At 34.1% G+C, this 13894-nt stretch overlaps 1 protein-coding gene across 2 annotated transcripts in view; it reads right to left on the bottom strand.

Moving 5' to 3' along the window:
* Positions 1 to 13894, bottom strand: part of LAMA2 (laminin subunit alpha 2) — a 637958-nt gene that overhangs the window by 452265 nt on the left and 171799 nt on the right. The window lies entirely within an intron of this gene.

Genomic DNA, 13894 nt, shown 5'->3' with positions numbered 1-13894 from the left:
CAAATTAAGGTAAGCTGGCCATTTTTCTCAGGGCACTTTTATTGATTTGCTGACAGTTGAATAGGAGGTCATAGAGAAAGCTACATGCTAGACTGTTCAGCAATCTCACAGGATAAGAAGATAAACATTGGAATTCAGGGCTATGAAGTCAGCTAGGATAGGACTTGAGAGACCATAATTCATAGAGAAATGAGACCTATATTCCTCACAGCTTTTGCCTTCAAGAGATTTGCCAAATTCTAAATGGTGAAGGAGCCAGAAGATAAACATCATACAAAAATGAACTCTTAAGAAGTGAAGAACTGGCCTGGCACAGTGTTTCATGCCTGTAATCCCAGCACTTTGGGAGGCTGCGGTGGGCAGATCACGAAGTCAGGAGATGGAGACCAGCCTGGCTGTTATGGTATAAAACCTCATCTCCACTAAAAAAAAAAAATACAGTCAAGCCTGTAATCCCAGCACTTTGGGAGGCGAGGCGGGTGGATCACGAGGTCAACAGATCAAGACCATCCTGGTCAACATGGTGAAACCCCGTCTCTACTAAAAATTACAAAAAAAATTAGCTGGGCATGGTGGCGTGTGCCTGTGATCCCAGCTACTCAGGAGGCTGAGGCAGGAAAATTGCCTGAACCCAGGGGGCGGAGGTTGCGGTGAGCTGAGATCGCGCCATTGCACTCCAGCCTGGGTAACAAGAGTGAAACTCCGTCTCAAAAAAAAAAAACAAAAAAAACAAAAAAACAATACAGAAAATTTAGCCAGGCGTGGTGGCATGCACCTGTAATCCCAGCTACTCGGGAGGCTAAGGCAGGAGAATCTCTTGAATGTGGAAGGCAGAGATTGCAGTGAGTCAAGATCGCACCACTGCATTCCAGCCTGGCGGCAGAGCAAGACTCCACCTCCAAAAAAAAAAAAAAAAAAAAAATTGAAAAGCTAAGAAGATCCTTAGGAAGTCTCACAGAGTTGGGAAGACAAACTTTAGAGTTCAGAGTCAGCCAAGAAGGAAAGACTGGCAAACAAGCCCGGGTTTCAGTTGGAGTCCTGAAAGTCTATCCCTAGAACTAAGAGGAGACTAAAAACAACCCTCAGAATCTCTAAGCCACAAAAAGTTTAAGTTGCTGACTGAATCAAAGCGACTTGCCCCTACACTAACTGTTGACAGAATAAAAAATAAATCATTTTAAGAGAAAAATAACATCTTCCAGAATTTTTATACATTTTCAGACACATACATCATTTAAACAAAAACTACCAAGCTTGTCATAAAACAGTAAACCATGAACCCATGAAAAGACAATAGAAACAGACTCCCAGTTGTTTCCAACGTTAGAGTTATCAGACATATAATTTAAAATAACTGTTATTGATATATTCCAGATGACTAAGTGGAGAGATATTTGGAATCCACTTTTTAAAAGTATCAAATGGATATTCTAGAACTAAAAAATAAAAATACTAAAATTAAGAATCCAGTAAATGTATTTAATAGAAGATTGAATCTAGCAGATAAAAAAGATTAATTATACTATACAATGGGTCACGCAGAAAGTGTATAGACTGAGAAACCTCAAAAGAAGAGAAGAAAAAATGAAAAGAAGGCATAGAATACATAATGAGCATGGCAAACAGTCTAGCATAGACGTGACCGAAGTCCCAGGGAGAGTGGAGGGAAAGAATGGACAGTAATGATATTTGAGAAAATATCAGCTAAGAATTTTCCCAAATTGGTGAAAGACATTGATCCACAGAATCTAGAAGCTTTTGAATATCAAGCAATATTTATACAAAGCAAATCATTCCTAAGTACATTTTGGTAAACCCCTGAACAGCAGAGACAAAAAAAAAAAAAGAAAAGAAGAAGGCTTCAATGGAGTGAAAGGAAAAATGATCTTGTTTCCAAGGACCAGCAATCAGACTTTCCACTGACTTCATGATAGAAATAATGAAAACCAGGTAATAATAATATGATATATTTAGAGTGCTAGAAAACAAAACAAATTTCCAACCAAGCAAGAAATTATATTTTATACTCAGTGGAAAATAAGTCTTAAAAGTAGAGAAAAGTAAAAGTTTTTCAGAAAAAAATATTGAGAGATTTGTCAATAGCAGGCCTTCCTTTAAAAAAGGCAGAAAAGAAATGGGATACATTCTTGATAGAAATATACTAACAAAAAAATAAACAAACAAAGTACACTAACAAAGATAAAGTTAAATGTGTTTAAAACTAGAAGAATACTGCATGTTTATGATGGTAACACTTCCTATGGAGTTTAACATATACATAGAATTAAACATATGAGAACTATAGAATGAAATCTGATGGAGAGATGGGACTGAGGTAAAATGTTATGAAGTTCTGATAAATAAAGGATGCATGTTATCATATGCATATGGAAAAGAGTATTAGACTAATTACCATATTTATGGTAATTAAGATGAGTAATAAAATACTTCACAGAAGACAAGCTAATGAAAGAGGAAATGGAATAATTAAATAGGGAAAAACCTTTAGTATTCCAAAAGTAAGAAAGTTATGAGGAAGAAAAGTTAACAAAAGACAAACAGAAAACAAATGAGAATATGGCAATTTGAATCTATATCAATAGCATCACTAATCTAAATGAATCAAATATCCAACTTAAAGGAAAAGAGTATTAGACTAGTTAAATAAATAATTCAAATTTATGCTACTCACAGAAGATATACCTTAAATGTAAGTACACCCAACAGATGAGAAAAGCTATACCATACAAATACTAAAAAGAAGGAAGCTGGTGAATCTACATACAAAACTACACTCTAAAGATAGAATTATTGCTGGCAGTAGTATTAAAAAATAGTTATTAGAAAATTTAATATAAAAGTGTTCATACACAATTTAAATTATTCAGTTTAATAATCCTAATATTGTATGCCTCAAATTAAAAAGTCTCTCTCTATATAAATATAATTCACTGATATATTGGTAGCACTGCAACCAACAACTATAGAATCTGCATTCTTTTCTTTGCTTTATTTGAGTCAAGGTCTGATGTCCAGCTCTGTCACCCAGGCTGGAGTGCAGTGGCGTGATCTCGGTTCACTACAACCTCTACCTCCTGGGTTTAAGTTATTCCCCCACCTCAGATTCCAGAGGGCTGGACTACAGGCACATGCCCAGCTAAGTTGTTTATGGTTTTTTGCTTTTGTGTTTTTGGGGGAGAGATGAGGTTTTACCACATTTCCTACACTGGTCTTGAACTTCTGGGCTCAAGCCATCTGCCTGCCTTGGCCTTCCAAAGTGCTGGGATTACAGGAGTAAGCCAGGGAAACTGGCCCACATTGTTTTCAAGTCACAGACCATATGTTGGATGAAAACAAGTCTCAAGAAATTTAGTCTCAAAGAATTAAAAATATGCTGACCATAGTGGAGTTAGTAAGAAAGGGATAACAGCAAAAACAAAAAGATTAGAATGGAACTCAATAGTTCAGAAATTAAGCATTTCACTTCTTAATAACTCAGAGCTCAGAGAAAAAATTACTATGAAAATTAGAATATGTTTTAAATAAGTGGTAATGAAAAATACAATGTATCAAACTTGTAGAATGCAACTAAATCCCTGTGTAGAGGTAAACTGTAGGCTTCAGTAAATATATTAGGAAAGAAGAACTGAAATATTAATAACAGGCATCCATTTCAAGAAGTTAAAACATGTACTAAACTAAAACAAAAAAATAACTACAAGTAAAACACAAGATATATAAGAGCAGGATTCAAAACAATGTAATAATCTCACGATAGAGAAAATTAACCAAGCCAAAAGCTAGCTATTTGACAAGACTGATGAAATTATGAAGACCTATTAAAGCTGTAAAGAAACATCAAAGGTTACACAAACCTTTATGGAATATAAAAGGGGGCATCACTACAGATCATTTTAAATTAAAAGATGATAATCATATATCACTAACAACTCATGCTGATATATTTGAAAAAGTAGGGGAATGGATCCATTTCTTGAAAAGCCCAACTCAACTAAACTGAAAATTTCAGAAATGAAAACTCCAGTGAATCCCGCATTTATTATAGATACTGAATCTGTGACTAAAACCCATACACAGGAAAAACTCTTCACACCAGTGAAGAACGGCTTCACTGGTGAATAAAATTTAGAATACTGGTTACTACTATAGGAGGAGGTGAGATAATGACTGAAAAATTATCCTTATAATACCCCTCATAATAAGGAAGTTTCCGTGTTATTGGTTGTCTTGGTATCAGTAGCAGTTACTTGGGAAGATTCATTTAGCAAAAATTCTGTCAGACCTTCATTCATTTGTCATCTTTTCTGTGTACATGCTTCACTTATATACAAATGTTAGATACATACAGACACGCTGCAAATACATGTTTTATTAAAAGACCAACATTGCAAAACTAGACAAAACACCAGAACTTAACTATATGCTGTTAATGAGACGTATCTAAATGGAAAGTTGCAGAAAGGTTGAAATTAATAAAATAATTACTTCATTTATTAATTATTTTATTAATTTTGAAAAGTTGCAGAAAGGTTGAAATTAATATAATAATTAAAACCTGTATAATAATAAAATGAGGTTGATATAAGTAAAAGAATATCAGTCAGAAAAGCTTTTAGGTAAAGAGCATACTAGTAATAAGTAAGGTTACTTCTTGATTAAAAATTTAAGTAATCTGGAGGATAAAATGATACAACAGAAGAGTAAAGAAGCTGGTACAAAGAGTTTCAATGCACAAGTGACACATTTTAAGCTATCTCCATATAAATCTTAATGTCTACAAATACTAAAAATATATTGAGTAAAATAATGTTCTTAGGTGATATACAAAGTGAATCTGGTAGGTATCATTTAAATATCCAGTAATTAAATTATTTTTGAGCTTTTATTTTATTTTCCATTTTCCCATTACAACTCTAGCCCATTGGTTCTCCATCCACCATTGTTTTCAATGTGGAAGACCAAAAGTAATATTTTCTGAGTATCAACTAAAGTACAGCAGTGTGTCAGGCTCTTTGCTATATCACATCACTTTATAATACCCCTCAAATTAAGAAAGTGGGTCTATTAGCTCCATTTCACACAGGAGCATAAAGGTGGGACAAGTTACCTAAGGTAAAATGCAGGTACATAAGTCATAGGTAAAGAAATGGAACCTGGGCACATTAAACCTCCTCCTTTCTCCTTAGTCTCACTCCAACCTTTTTTGTCATATTTGTGTTTTAGAGATTCAGGTAGTATTGAAAACATACCTTATCTATGAATCAAAACATATATGCTATCTCACAGTTCAAATATGTAGTCAATTTCTAGAAAAAATCTTACATGTAGGTACATATAAATACATATAGCTAATACATTAGTACATATAACTAATATTGTATATAATTATATATTATACAATATTATTTGTTATATTTTTATTTTATGGTACATAATTATATACCATACAATATATTATTTTTTATATTATATATTATTACATGATATAAATATAATTATTTACAATTATATTAGTTATGTGTACCAACACATTTATTATACAATTATATATATAATACAAAATAAGAAATGAAACTTTCCTCATACCCTCTCCCAGTCATTATCTTCCTCTCTTTGTAACAACAACCAGTATTCTAATTTCCATTCACCAGTGAAGCCATTTGACTCAAGAATTTTCTCTGTGCATGGAGTTTTCATCACAGATTCAAGAGCTATAATAAATATGGGTCTCTTCCAAGTTATTCCTTATTAATAAATAATTATAGATTAGTTATATATAATTATAACAAATATGGTATACATAAGCATAATATATATACTAAGCAAAAATTTAAACTCTAAGAATAAAATTGGAATATACACAATATTCCACCAAAAGGGTGAAATGTAGATGTTTTGTGTGTGGAAGCCATCAGACAGCTGTGAAAACTGCCCACATTCAGTCTATTTTAGGAAGTCCCGTTCAGACTTTCCATAACAGAATTTGTATGGTTTCAACATTTTAACAGCTCTTATCCAGCAAATTTCTTAACAGATCTTCTCTCTATGTATTATTGTTCCTGTTTTTAAATAAACAATCATCTAATTTATTCCATGACTTCAAGAAGCATTTTCTAGGGCAGTCATCTTGATTCTATTTGCGATAATATCTGCGTCTCCAAAATGTTTACACTTTCATGATATTGCTGGAATTTGGTTTATCAACATTTTAGATCAAAATACATATCCTATGTTTACACTCTTGTTTAAACAGCATCAATATATGGCCTATTTTTCCCTTTCTCTTATACTAATTTTTGTTCTATGAGGAAAAAGTAAAATGTCAAGCAGAAAACAAAAAATGACCGTCCCAGACTTCTCTGTTACAAAAGATTTAAAATAATTAAAATCTCTTTTCCCAAATAAAGCTGTAAGTGTGGTAAAGTCACATAGTGACAGGTCTGGCTGAAATTTAGAATATGCTTAAAAGCAGAGTGAGAATATGCTTAGGAACTGGAAGAAAATTTACTTCATGCTTTTTATAGACGGAATGTTTCTGTTCCCCTAAAATTCGTATGTTGAAATCCTAACCCCTAATGTGATCGTATTAGGCAATGGGGATTTGGAAGATAATTAGATTATGAGGACAGAGCCCTCAAGAATGGAATTAGTACCTTTATGAATGAAACCCCAAAGAGCTTATTTGCCCCTTCTGCCATGTGAGGCTATAGCAAAAAGAAGGCCATCTATAAACCACGAAGCAGGCCCTCACCAGACACTGAATCTGCCAGTGCTTTGATATTAGACTTCAAGCCTCCAGAACTATGAGAAATAAATTGCTGCTGTTTATAAGCCACCTCATCTGGTATTTCGTTATAATGGTCCAAACAGACTAAAACAATACCATTCAACGTTAAAGGAATTTTCATAAATTAGAAAAAATGCAGTGTGTTTTATCATAAGAAACACAATGAGATCACGTAATCCTTTAATTCTCAAATTCAATAAGATTCTTAAATTATGGATTGGTGTGCCGGGCATGCTGGCTCACACCTGTAATCCCAGCACTTTGGGAGGCCAAGGCAGGTAGATCATGAGGTCAGGAATTCGAGACCAACCTGGCCAATATGGTGAAACCCCATCTCTACTAAAAATAGGAAAAAAATGAGCTGGACATGGTGATGCATGCCTGTGGTCCCAGCTACTCGGGAGGCTGAGGCAGGAGAATTGCCTGAACTCGGGAGGCGGAGGTTGCGGTGAGCCGAGATCGCGCCACTGCACTCCAGCCTGGGTAACAAGAGCGAAACTCCGTCTCAAAAAAAAAAAAAAAAAGTTATGGATTGGTGTTTTGCCCTAGTTATTCATTTAATCATTAATTAACTTAGTACAAATGCATTGAATGTTTCCTGTATGTTGGCACTATTCTAATAGTGTTGAGCACTATTTCTAAGTGCTTAGAAACAATGATTACAACAAATATCTCCACCCACATAAAAACTGCATTTAGAAAGACAAATATTCAACATAATGATAAAATATACATAGTAAGTTAGATGGTGATATATTTTATGGAGAAAAATAAAGCAGGAAAGTGGTTTAGGAATTGGGCAGTGTGGGGGCTGCAATTTCAAACAGAGTTGTCAAGGAGGTCCTTGTTGAGAAGGTAAAACTTGAATAAAAACCCAAAGGAGGTGAGGAAACAGGCTACACTGAAATTGCAAAAAATAATTCTAGACATAAGAAATATCAAGTGCAAAGGCCCTGCAGCAAATGTGAGCGTTCAAGACACAGCAGGACAACCAACAGCGCAACTGAGGAGGAGAACTCAGATGAGGCCAGAGATAAAAAGAGGTGAGGAAAAGGTTCTTACAGCCTTGTGGGTCATTGTGCTTTTCCCACTGACTGTGATGAAAAACGAGTAGAAGCTTTTAGTGGAAAGTTTTATGTGATCTGTACTAATAAGATTTCCACTTTCAGTGGAAAGTGTTATGTGATGTGTGCTAATGAGATTGCTGTGACTGCTATGTTGAAAGCAGTACAAAGGGTAGACAAGTGGAAACCAATTAGGAAGATCATTTTGTTCAATATAGACACAAAAGCTGGCTGTCATCTTTATTATTTTAAAAGTCAGCACGAATTCATTTAGAGGGAAAATATATTTTCTAAGCACAGATTATACTTGTGATACTGAAAAAAATTATCTTAAAAAATATATATATGTAAAGCATATAAAGAACTGCGATTTTAATTATATTCTGTTATACTTAAACAAGGTTTATCCAAGGTTTATCTTGAACATGTAGATTATAATCTCTTCTGTAGTTAGTTTTGTATTCACCAATTTAGCAGTGACCCAGATAGTACCAAGAAAATAAATTCAGTGATTCGAAGAGCCACCATGTTGATTGTTTCTTTGGTTATCCAGAAGTGTTTCAGTTTAATGTAATCTCATTTGTCTATTTTTTATTTTGTTTCCTGTGCTTTGGAGGTTGTATTTTTAAAAAAATCATTGCCCAGACCAATATCGTGGAACTTTTCCCCTGTGTTTTCTTACAGTAGCTTTACAGTTTCAGTCTTTAATTCATTTAGAATTTGAATGGAGTTTTGTATATGGTGTGAGATAAGGGTCTGTATTCATTATTCTACATGTGGATATCTACTGCTCTCAATACCCTTCATTGGAGAGACTGTTTAATCCCATTGTTTGTTCTTGGTACCTTTGTCAAAAATAAGTTGACAATAAATGCTTAGATTTATTTCTGTGCTCTCTATTCTGTTCTGTTGGTCTATCTATTTGTTTTTATGTTAGCAACATACTGTTTTGATTACTACAGCTTTGTAGTATATTTTGAATTCCAATAGTATGATGCTTCCAGCTTTGGTCTTTTTGCTCAAGATTGCTTTGGCTATTCAGCACCTTTGTGGTTCCATTAAATATTGAGAATTTATTTTTATTTCTGACAAATGTCATGGAAATTTTGACAAGAATTGCACTGAATCTGTAGATCACTTTGAGTAGTATGGATATTTTAATAATATTAATTATTCCAATCTAGGAACACAGGATATTTTCCCATTTATTTCTGTCTTGAATTTCTTTCTTCACTGTTTTATAGTTTTCAGTGTACTGGTCTTTCATCCCAGTATCAGTCCATTTCCACACTGCTAATAAAGACATACTTGAGGCTAGGCAATTTACAAAAGAAAGAGGTTTAATTGGACTTACAGTTCCATGTGGCTGGGGGAGCCTCCCAATCATGATGGAAGGCAATGAGAAGCAAGTCCTGTCTTACACAGATGGCAGTAGGCAGAGAGAATGAGGAAGATCCAAAAGCAAAAACCCCCGATTAAACTATCAGATCTCATGAGGCTTATGCACTACCATGAGGACAGCATGGGGGGAAACACCCCTATCATTCAACCATCTCCCACTGAGTCCCTCCCACAATACATGGGAATTATTGGAGTACAATTCAAGATGAGATTTGGGTGGGGACACAGAGACAAACCATACCAATCTTCTTGGTTAAATTTATTACCAAGTTTTTTTTTCTTTTAGCTATTGCGAATGAGATTATTTTATGGATTTTTGAAGGATAGTTCCTTGTTAGCATATGAAAACATTGTTAATTTTTTATGTTGATTTTGTATCCTGCTAATTTACAGAATTTGTTTATTAGTTCTAACAGTTATTTTGGTGGAGTCAGGATTTTCTAATATAAGATTATGTCATCTGCAAAAAGAAACAATTTACTTTTTTTGTTTTCAATTTTGATGCCAATTTTATTTCCTTTCTTGCATGATTTCTCTGGCTAGGACTTCCAGTACTATGCTGAATAGAAGTGGTACAAGTGGATATCCTTGTCTTATTCCTGGTCTTAGAGAAAAACCTCTCAGCTTTTCACCATTGAATATGTTAGCTATGGACTTGTCATATACAGTCTTTATTATGTTGAGGTACATTCCTTCTAAAGCGAATTTGTTGGCAGCTTTTACCATTAAAGCATGTTGAATTTTGTTGAATGCTTTTTGTGCATCTATTGAGATAATCATATGGTTTTTGTCCATTTTACTAATGTAAGGTATCACATTTATAGATTTGCAAAGGTGGAACCATGGCATCCCTGAGATTAATCCCACTTGATCACAGTGAATGATCCTTTTAATATGCTGTTGAATTTGGTTTGCTAGTATTTTGTTGAGGATTTTTGCATCTATATTCATCAAAAATATTCATCTGTAACATTCTTTTCTTGTAGTGTCTTTGGCTTTGGTATCATTGTAATACTGGCCTTGCAAAATAAGTTTGGAAGTAGTCCCTTATCTTCAGTTATTTGAAGGATTTTGAGAAGGATTGGTATTAGTTCCTTAAATGTTTGGTAGAATTCGGCAGTAAAACCATCAGGTTCTGGACTTTTCTTTGGTAGGGTATTTTTTATTACTGATTTACTCTCCTTACTTTTCATTGGTCTGCTCATATCATCTATTTCTTCATGATTCAGTATTAGTAGGTTATATGTCTAGGAATTTGTTCATTTCTTCTAGGTTATCCAGTTTGTTGGCATATAATTGTTCATAGTAGTCTCTTATGATCCTTTGTATCTCTGAAGTATCAGTTATAATGTCTCCTTTTTCCATTCAGATTTTCAGTTTCTTTCTTTTTTCTTCATAGTAAGTTTAGCTAAAGTTTTGTCGATTTTGCTTATCTTTTCCAAAACCCAAGTGACAGTTTTGCTAATATCTTCCATTGTTTTCCTAGTCTCTATTTCATTTCTACCTAGACTTTTATTATTTCCTTTCTCCTACTTCTAGGCCTAGTTTATTCTTTTTTTTTTTTTTTTTTTTTTTTTGGTTTCTTGAAGTGTTACCTTAGGTTGCTAATTCTAGATGTTTCTTCTTTTTGATGTAGGTATTTATGACTGTAAACCTTCTTCTTAGAACTGCTTTTGTTTCTTCTCATCAGTGTTAGTGTGTCCATTCTCATTTGTCTCCAGCTATTTTTAAAATTCTCTTTTAATTTCTTCTTTGATCCATAGGTTGTTTGGGAGCATGTCGTTTAATTTCCATGTATTTCCAAAATTTTCTCCTTATACAACACCTCATTTACTAGGAATCAGTAAGAAGAGCATGAGGAAAGAATTTGTTATGAAAGAATAATGACCATCCTTCAAGACTGAAAATTAGATCACCTTTAACATGTTCAAATGATTGTTAAAACTTGAATTTATAAAGTACTTCCATGTATTTTATGTTTTATTATTACAGAAGTGTTTAACCATTACATTAATGATTCTAGGTATTAGAAAAAAATATTTTATGCTATTCACATGTATTCTAAAAGTATAGTAATATTTGTATAGAAATATGAATTTATCCTTTTTCTCATACATAACTTTCAGTTAAAACTGTTAATCTGCCCCATTAAATTTTTCTCTGCAAGGTTAGTGAATAAGATATTTAGATTAAGAATATGTGGAGGGTGATTTCTGTAGGTGTATGATAATCTTGTTTGATAAATGCATTCTTAGTTTAGAGGGATAGACCAGGAAGAGAAGTGAATTGTTTATTGAGTGGCAGAAGACTCTTAGTTAAGACATGAGCTTCACTAATGGCATTCCTGGATTAACCACAAGTGAGTATGACCTCAATCTATGTTTGAAAAGTCTACTGCAAAGCTGCCCCTCTGTTTTACCTCACCTGCCAATCAGCTTTCTCCTGAAACAAATCAAAGGGCAGGACAGAGATAATGGCCAGATTTTAAAAGAAATAAATACAATTAGACATAATGATGTATTCTGGTGAAATCTGGTAGGAAAAAGACCAAAATAGAATATTTCGGACATCTTATTAACCTTTGAGTCCCTATTACTGTCTCTTTTAAATCGTTGTATATTTTTGTTCGCCATTATACTGAGTTTTTACATACACATCACTGGAACAATTGAGCTTTTCTTCAAGTCCATGCTGACTCTAGGTCCTTATAATAGCTGTAATTGTGAGGTGGAATTTAGTTGCTATATTTCAATTATCATTACGTTAATTTTCTTGTCAGGATATTGTAATATTTATTCTGCTAATCTAAAATCAATATTTTAATTTTCTTGCCAAGATATTGTAATATTTATTTTCCTAATCTAAAAGTTGAGGCACAGCATGATTAAATCACTTGCTTAAAATATGCTATGAGTAAACAGAATTGAGAAAAGTTAATAATCCCTTAGTAATACATATCTAAGAACAATCTACTTATAAAATATGTAACTATTTTCTTCCGAATAAATTGCTATTTTTCAAACGCTTATCTTGAATGTTGAAATGTAAAAAAAGAAAAAAATTCCCACCGTAATCTGTAGTGATTTAATTTTAAAAATGCAATAGTTTCTGTTATTTTTAAGAGATTAAAATATAAAAATGTGTCACAGAGGAGTATCTTAAGACACTGTTTGGGAGTGAATGAGTGAGTCTGCAAAGCAAATTTAGGAAAATACAAATGACGCCACTGAAAAACAGGCTTTCAGATAAACTCTTTGACTTGCTGCATTGACAGATAGAAACGATTTAGTAAAAACTTGTGATTACACCATCTAGTTGTGAATTAGAGGGAAAAAAAGTGCTGCCATGTTTGATAACGGGTAAATAATAATGTTGTTGTGCTCAAAGAGTAGTATAAGTGATTTGTGCAAATTATATTAATAATTGATTCCATTGTTCCACGTGCAATCTAAAATAATAAATGGAGAGTAAACCAGAACAATAAAGCCTTGCTATTTATTGATTGCATGTCCCAGGAGATGACCTGAATTGATGGATAGTAGCCTCACTCTTGATTGGGAGAGTAGACTTTCCATGATCACATGAAAGGGGAGAACTGCTGTGACCAATAAAGGACCAAGTTGTCTTTATCAGGAGGGGTATGCAGTCCCTTTTAAGGCTAAAATCCCCAGGGGATTCATGCACAGGATTAATTTTCCTAAAGCATAATTGATCAGTGCCGTCCTGATAGTGCTCTGAGACTTCCTGGGAAATATTAACTCAGGACTGACATTCAGCTGCTGTATACTAGTAAGGGTAGAAATAAATCCATGCCAGTTGGTAAGTTGCAGCACTAAGCCCCTGCTGCCAACAGTTCCTCGTATCCGGAGGAGTCTCCTATAGGCGGAAGGCAGGTCTGCTGGGAAATCCGTCAGCTTGCTGGCTTGCTCCACCCAGCTTCTTGTGGCTTTTGAATGTATGCAGCCCTCACCAAAACGAACCCAGACCCTGGAGGAGGGAGACTGTTCTCATGGTGGTGGCAAATGGCATCCATTAGGAAAATGTCTGGAGCTGATCTAGCCCACTGGCTGGGGCTTCCCCACACAGTGACAACTTATAAAAACTATGACCTTTACAGTGTTTGGTATCTGTCATTAACTATCCTGACCCATCACTCCCACACATTATTTATGCTTACAAATAGGAATGGAATGTGGCATTTGTCCATGTTCCATCCTAATTGCAAGCCTAAATAATTTGAGATACTGGTGATTCCTGATTAATAACTTCAGCCTGACCTGAAAATTGTGAACAGAAGGAAGAAAGAAATTAAGCATAGAAGGCACCCAGGCCTATGTAAGACAAACTTGAACAACTTCCGACATCAATTTTGTATAACTACAAGGCTTGTTACTTCATTTAGTCACCCAAGTTTAATTTGAAATCAACTGCCACAGATTTCCCAACTCTCAGTAATGAGAGGCAATTTGTTCAAGAGCCTTGTTATCCAAGAATCTTTAAGTGCACACACCATCAGCACAGTGTGAGCACTATTATTTTTAAAGTTAAAAATGATACTATCATATTTTTGTTATGTACAACTTTATTGCTCTATATTTTCATCATTAACTCCGGCTAGCTA

This window comes from Callithrix jacchus, chromosome 4, assembly GCF_049354715.1.
Source record: "Callithrix jacchus isolate 240 chromosome 4, calJac240_pri, whole genome shotgun sequence".
Taxonomy (NCBI): domain Eukaryota; kingdom Metazoa; phylum Chordata; class Mammalia; order Primates; family Cebidae; genus Callithrix; species Callithrix jacchus.
The sequence above is the reverse complement of the archived record's forward strand: the minus strand, read 5'-3'. Positions and strand labels throughout refer to the sequence as shown.